The following is a 7,461-nucleotide window of genomic DNA, read 5'->3' on the forward strand; positions in this document are numbered from 1 at the left end:
GAGCTATTGACGACGCATATAACCTTCCTTTTAACCATATGATCAAATCCAACATCAATTAAATCTCAATTTCAAATTAACATGCTGCACACTAAACAGACCATCGAAACACTAATACAACGACAAAAACTATCTTTTCCACCTCTACAAGCATCAAAGGACTATTAAGATATCATTAAGAGCAGAATCGCAAATAGATGACGAAAACTGACAAACTCACGAAAAGTCCTCTCTTCTTCCTCCTTCCTCTTCCTCTTCATTCTTCTTTCTTCTTTCTTCCTTCTCTTTCTCTTTGTTTCCTTCTTCTCTTTCTTCTTCTTTCTTTCTTCTCTTTCTTCCTGCCCTACCGCGCCACAAAGCACCACCTCCCCTCCCTTACTTCACGGCGGATCCACGCCGGCCTCCCCTGCCCTTGGCCGGCTGGCGACGCTCCGGCACCGGCGCGCGGCGGCAGATGGGGGGGGGGGGGGATGTGGCCGCCACCGTGCTGGAAGAGGCGACGGGTGACGGCTGCCGGCTGGCCGCCGCCGGCGAGGTTGGCCGCCGAAGGTGGCGGTTGGGCTAGGGTTTGCTTGGAGCCAGTCGGGCTTCGAGCTGACTGGGGGGCGGTCGGGTGGGATGGGGGTCGAGACCGATCCCCCACCTATCTTCTATTTTTTTTTATCCAACGATCTAGATTTATTGAGCTCATCACGGGCTTACTGAGTGGTCAATCGGGATGTTAGATAGCAAAACGGAATCGTGCCGATAAAATCTACGCATCCGTGGTCTCTGATGTTCCATACGAGAAACTGTTCAAAAGGTCAGAGTTTCACACTCCTTGCGGATCCCACAAGCAACATTTGAATTTCTCATTTTCGGGTATTACAACTACACTGCAGAGATCTGCCAAACCATAGTGGCCATTGGCCAGAGTTAGGAATACAAATATTTTGATCTTAGAGTTCACTCTCATTGCAAATTTAATTTTTTTTCAATGCCTGTGCAACGGAAGGGAAGCACAGATGTCCATGAGTTTGATGGGGTGTTTCAGGGTTCTCATGCATTTTACAAAGTGACATCAGTTATTGGACACGTCTTCAGGTTGTGCATTTCTTTGAGCTTTGGTCACAATTACATTATTTGATGCACTAGTTCTAGTCTATGTCAATTGTGAACTACATATATCAAGTTCTGTACATGCACTTTCTGTATAGTAGAGTTGAATGTTCATATGTATTGACATTGTGGACCAATGCATAGTTGAAAAGTTATTTGTCCCTGAACATTGCAACTAATTATTCCACTTTAGCAGGATCTATATAACAGATGTTCAATTGTTCATGTTTACAGTTAATCATGAACATAAATACATTTTGTTTGCATTTCCTTACTCTCTGTCTCATATTTTTCAGTGTAGATTTTCCACCTGCATATCAGAACTGGGAAGGGACTGATCCAATGGACCTGTTTGAAGCTCCAGTTCTGAGATCTGAATGCAACCCGAAGGTAATGAATTCCTCTACAACGCTGACTGAAAGAGGAGATAACTCAGTTAACAGGGATAGTACGAAAGAACGACCCAGTGTACAGTTAGGGTAATCAAATAAAGCGAAAACAATAAGTTCCATTATGTACATTCCCTCACAAATTCTACTCTACACATGGATGGTTAATCAACTGTGCAGTTTCGTCCACTCTTGAGCATCTTCATTTTTTACTTCATAGACTTACTTGGCTTATAGGTATCGTATTCAAAATCTAAGTCAAAAAATGCCATGGGTATGTTCTCCCATTTTTGTCAGGATCTCAATTTCACCTATGGAACCTGCAAGATAATTTTGTAAAGAAAGTGGTGTACAATTTTCCTATTTTTGTGACAATACATGCAGAGCACACTATCAGTTGAGGATCATGTTGTCCCGTGCATGGTTGAATGCAAACTGATGTATAGTTCTGTTAAGGCTCATATCCGCAGGCATCTAGCACAGGAAGCCCGGCCCGAGGCTGCACCTATTTGATACTTCGGCTTGATTGCAACCGAGAAGGAGAAAATATACGCTATGAAGGTTTAGTACCCTGTTCTGGAACAGCTTTGCATATTATCCTAGAAATTTGAATGGTGTACAGAGAACTGTTATGTGGTCTGTGGAGTTTTTCATTGTTCAATCTGCACCTTGAAAAGAGAAAAAAAAAGGTGTATAATACTTGATCAAATTAAAGAAAACACCATATGGGAATTTCTCTGCTGAACCGAGTTAGTAACTCCTAGATCAATTGGATTTATTTGGAAGTTCTGGAAGCTATATAGATTTCTCCTCTCCCCACACAGCATCTGTTACTCTGTAATATATTTATAATTATTTGCTGTACTTGAGATTTTCTTTGGACCTGATTAATATGATTTATACTCAAGATTTTCATTGCTTGCTTTTACATATATATGGCTTGTTCCGTTCTACCTCCAGATATTTAGCTTGATCAATGTAATAACAACGCCATACGTGTGTACCAGTTATTGAGTGCACTGCGATTCCTGAAAATGAGGTTGGCAGAAGAATTTTTTGAGCTAGATTTTCATCTGTTACCGAGAAAGATATATTGAGTGCCATGGATAATCTTGTTCTTCCAAACAAAGATGAACCACTATCAGTGGATGCTCGCCAAGAAATTGACTTGAAGGTTGGAGTAGCTTTTACTCTATTTTAGACCCGATATTTTCAAGGAAAATATGGAAATCTCGATTCAATAGTAATTTTGGGAGTCCCCCTATCTCTCTTTAGCCATTCCAATTTCTCTAATCAATTGCATGCAGATATTTTTTTAAGTAAAAAATTGCCACAAAGTATCAACAATATTCATGTACTTGTTGCTGTCTTTCTAAGTAGTTCAATGTTTTATCACTTTGTTTCTTAGCTTCCTTTTACTGCATCTCTTCAATTCATATAGCCACCTTCTTTGTTCTGCTTTTGGAATTGATCGTGTACTTGATATTGCAGCTATGCTTTGACTGTTGTTTTCATGTTTCGGCAGTTCGGCATTTTTTGAGTGTCATGCCAATGCTTTTGGTATTGCAGTCTGTTTTTGGACAAATTTTCAGTAGCAAGTGGCCCTTTCATTTCTCAGTTGTTAAATGCAGACTCTATTATTCTAGGGTGGGGATTTCTATAGATGGTGAATACTCCATGTTGGTAGATAACTACATACAGCCAGTACAGTCCTGACACTGGCATGAAAATTGTTTTTTTTTCATCAGTTTGTTTGAAAAATGTGATCTGTGGTCAGGACTTCTTTCGGGAAGTATCAAGTCTATTTTTGCTCCTATGTTTTTCAGCTGTATTGCTTGTAGAGATGATAAAATGACCTACAAAGTCAAGAGGAAAATGGTTGTCAAACTACTACTTCAATTTTGCATTTTAACTTTTCTGAGCATGCTTTCGAGTATCCTGATTACCTTAGAATGATTCTAGATTCTGTATTGCTGGGATTTTTATTTTTTGTTGTTGTTTTGCTTCATTGTGGACAAAATCCAGGAAAGCTTATGTTATGCATTTGTCATCATAGCAATATCTATAGCATGTGGTCTATATTTTAATAGTATTTTTCAGAAATTGGTCTTAAGATTTTTTTTCTTTTCTAAATCAGGTACGGTGATGGAGCTAATACATAGTTTTGGTCAGATCAGTGGCTTCATGGCAGGAACATTTTGAAGTTAGCACCCCATCTATTGGCACTGGTCACTCGGAGAGCGATCAACCAACGGATGGTGGCGCAGGGTCTTGAAGATCGTCATTGGGTGTTCGACATCAGAGGTGTCTTGACCGTACATGCAATAGATGAGTATATACAGCTGTGGGATATTTTGGAAGGGTTCAATCTGCAGCACGGTACTCAAGACCAACATGTTTGGAAACTGTCAGGCTCAGGGGTCTACTCAAGCAAATCAGCCTACATTACGTTCTTCGTCGGCTCCATTAGGTTCACACTTTGGCAACACATTTGGAAATCCTGGGTGCCGCTATGATGTAAGTTCTTATGTCCCGCCATTCTTAATCGTTAATGGACAACGGATAGATTGGCCAAGCGTGGGCTGCCACATTCAGCGGCCTGCCCTTTGTGTGACCAATCGGATGAGTCTGTCCAGCACCTGCTGGTTGCTTGCGTGGTTGCCTGGCAAGTATGGTCTTAAGTTGGCCTCCAGACTGTGGCGCCACAACCTGATGCTGTTGTGTTCTCAAGTTGGTGGTGCCGAGCAAGCAAACATGTTAGCAAGCAACAAATAAAGGGTCTCAATTCCTTGATCATCTTAACTGCTTGGGAGATTTGGAAGCATCGTAAGGAATGCATCTTCAATGGTGCTCCTTCGGACGCTAGTTTGGCCGTGAGGTCAGTGGAAGAAGAAGGCGCCCTCTGGTGTGCAGCCGGAGCCAAAGAGCTCCGGTGCTTGCTAATATAGTTTAGGGTCTCTATTCTGGTCGTTTTCTTTTAAATTTATTGTGGCACGTTTGTTGTAAGTGAGTGGACTTGTTGTTTTACTTTGTATTTCTTTTCTTCTCCTATAGTGAAATGACAGCGTAGTTCTCCTGTGCTGTTCGAGAAAAAAAAAATCAAGTACAGTCCTTGCCAAACACCTACACTAGGATTCTGTGTACAGTGCTATCAGCAAATCATCACATTCAAACCAGAGAAGTTCTGGTCTTTGAAAACTTGTGTTATCAAAAATGGTGATGAAATGCAACTAGAATAGGACAAGAAGCTTTTTGATTTTGATGTGAGATCATGCACCTAAGGCCCCATTTGGTTCTCTGAATTGGGCCAAGAATCCCTAACATGGAATTGGGTCCGAGTGAATGCTAGTGTTTGGTTGCGAGAATCTGAAATGGAATTTGGGCCCAATTTTTGCTGGATTTCAGCACAACTAAACTACAAGCTGCTCAATACCGAGCCCAAGACCCCTCCATGGCCTTTGCCTAAGCTACCGCCGCAGATCCATCCCCATCGTTGGAGCCTGGCATCTCCGATACCAGATTAATAAAGTCTAGATTGTGATGGAGGAAGTATTGGTGACTGATCGGAAGGCGGGGCTTGAACCCTTGGCATCCAGGTGCCGTGGCGGCCACCTGGTGGTGATGTGAGGGCGCAACTGAGATGAGGCAAGGGACTCCTTTATTAATTCTTGCTTCCCTAATGGAATACAAATGCCGTGCTACTTATAGCCGGCCGGCTAACCAAAAGATCCTAACAGCCAGCTAATTGCTAAACAAACCAACTAATCAAATCTCTATCCTGACCAACTGGAGCCTCTAATCTTTATCCGGCGGCCGTGCTATCCTTAGCCACGTTGCCTCTTGCAACGCTGGTATGTTTGGCCGACCATAACACAGGGAGAATAGTCTTCCTGCATTTGAAAAGGAAGACGTTGTTAGTATTCATAAGGTTGACATATATGAGGTAAGACTTATCAGTTTGCTCACATCACATGAGTTTACTTTTATCTGGATATGATGTTCATAAATCATGATTCTTCATTCAGGGAAGCACCACGCCTACTGATTACCTCAGTGAAAGCGAATTGATCTCTCTCATGGAGAAGAATGGCATAGGCACAGACGCATCAATTCTTGTACATGTAAACAACATTTATGAACGTAATTATGTTCAGGTTAGTTGAGTTGTTTTCTACCTAGACCTTCAGAGCATCATACTTGCACTTCTAGCTTAAATATGTGAATATGCAAAATGCCTTAATGCCATTACTTATCTTTGTTAAAGGTGAATTCTAGAAGAAAATTAATAACAACACCCCTGGGAACTACGTTGATAAGAGGATATCAGTGTATTGACGCTGATCTCTGCTGGCCAGATATCAGAAGCTTTATTGAGCAACAGATCACTCTAATTGCAAAAGGCAAAGCTGATAATCTCCAAGTTATTCAACATGTTATTCAGAAATTTATGAAAAAGTGCTCTTACCTTGTGAAGAAGGTAATCTGTTTTGTTGATAATCTATGACAGTTTGTTGCCTTTTTGCATGGTATTAATGAAATTTTCTGGTCAATGATCTGTCGGGATGCTTGAGCTTCATCTGGAGCAACAACAATAATGAATCCTACAAAATAGTTATATTTGCTTGTACTGGACATATGCAGATAAATTTATTATTCCAGTTTCTAAGGCATGTTTAAGTTGTCGGTTGTGTACAACTATTTTGACTTGCCTAGGATGAACTGTGCTGCTTGCAGATTGAAAACATGGATGCTTTGTTCGAAGCACAATTTGCACCTTTGGCAGACTCTAGGCGCCTATTGAGCAAGTGTGGAAAATGTGGTCGGTGTATGAAATACATTTCCGCTTAGCCTATGAGGTTGTACTGTATAACTTGTGAGGATGTCTATTATCTTCCCCAGAATGGTTCCATTAAATATCATATCTGTAGAAATTGACTTTTCTTATTTCTGGGTAAATCAGTTGTTTTACTTCCAAGCATGGTTCATGACAATTGAACCAATAGACCACACTAATACAGAATCATGCAATCCTTGGTACTTGTTTTCTTGCCAGAATCTCCAAAAGGAGGAGAAAGTTCTTGCACAATAGTTCTATACTGTGGTGATGCCCTACTTATGTAATTTTTAGATTTTTGTTATTCATTGCCATAATTTTGTCATAACTTGCTTTGTATTCCATTTGTTTTCCCTAGTTTTATGTTCATAACTTCATTATTTCATGCCATGTTGGACTCTAAGTATGTATCCCACTGTCCTCTGTGCTTTATTGTGCCAACGCTATCCTTTCCAGCTTTACAAGGAAATCATTTGCCCTCTTGATGGTTATGAGTTGCTTCTGTTTTCAATGGTGTTTTGAGTCTGGGAAGAACTAGGCAAGTGTTATTCAGCATTGTGAGACTAGTTCTTCCTAGACTCGAAAAATATACTTTAACTTCAATATATAGTAGCATATCTTATTTTTTATATAGAAAACTTTTCACAATAAAAATCTGTATGAGCATGTGAGTTGGCTTTTGTATGTGAAAATTATCTTTCTATACATCTCACTGTCTTAAGTCAATACATGACTTAACTAACAAATGATAAACCACTCAGGTTGCGATGGATCCATCTTAGGGGACATGTTGCGATAGAGCTGTGTAAAGGTCTGGACACTCTCATTCTCCTATCCTGCTGGAGGATTTGGCTTTCTCAGAACGCTATCATCCTCAACAATCACCGAGTGTCCACTGATCAGCTAGTGGCCATAATCAAGGACGATGCTATACGATGGAGAGAGGCGGGAGCTAAGAGCTTAACTCCCATCTCGCAACGGTTGAGGGATCTCGGGACAATCCTTTGATTGCCACCCGCTCCTTTTAGTTGCTTCGCTACCCTGTAAATCGGTTTCTACTTTCTGACCATTCCATCCTAACCGTGATCTTAGAGGATCGTTGTCGGTCTTTGTAATGCACCTTTATACTATTTCTTCTTA

At 40.8% G+C, this 7,461-nt stretch overlaps 1 pseudogene; it reads left to right on the plus strand.

Moving 5' to 3' along the window:
- Positions 1 to 221: 221 nt before the first annotated feature.
- Positions 222 to 6,843, plus strand: LOC133897023 (DNA topoisomerase 3-beta-like; annotated as a pseudogene).
- The last annotated feature ends 618 nt before the right edge of the window (positions 6,844 to 7,461 follow it).

This window comes from Phragmites australis, chromosome 17 (genome assembly GCF_958298935.1).
Source record: "Phragmites australis chromosome 17, lpPhrAust1.1, whole genome shotgun sequence".
Taxonomy (NCBI): Eukaryota; Viridiplantae; Streptophyta; class Magnoliopsida; order Poales; family Poaceae; genus Phragmites; species Phragmites australis.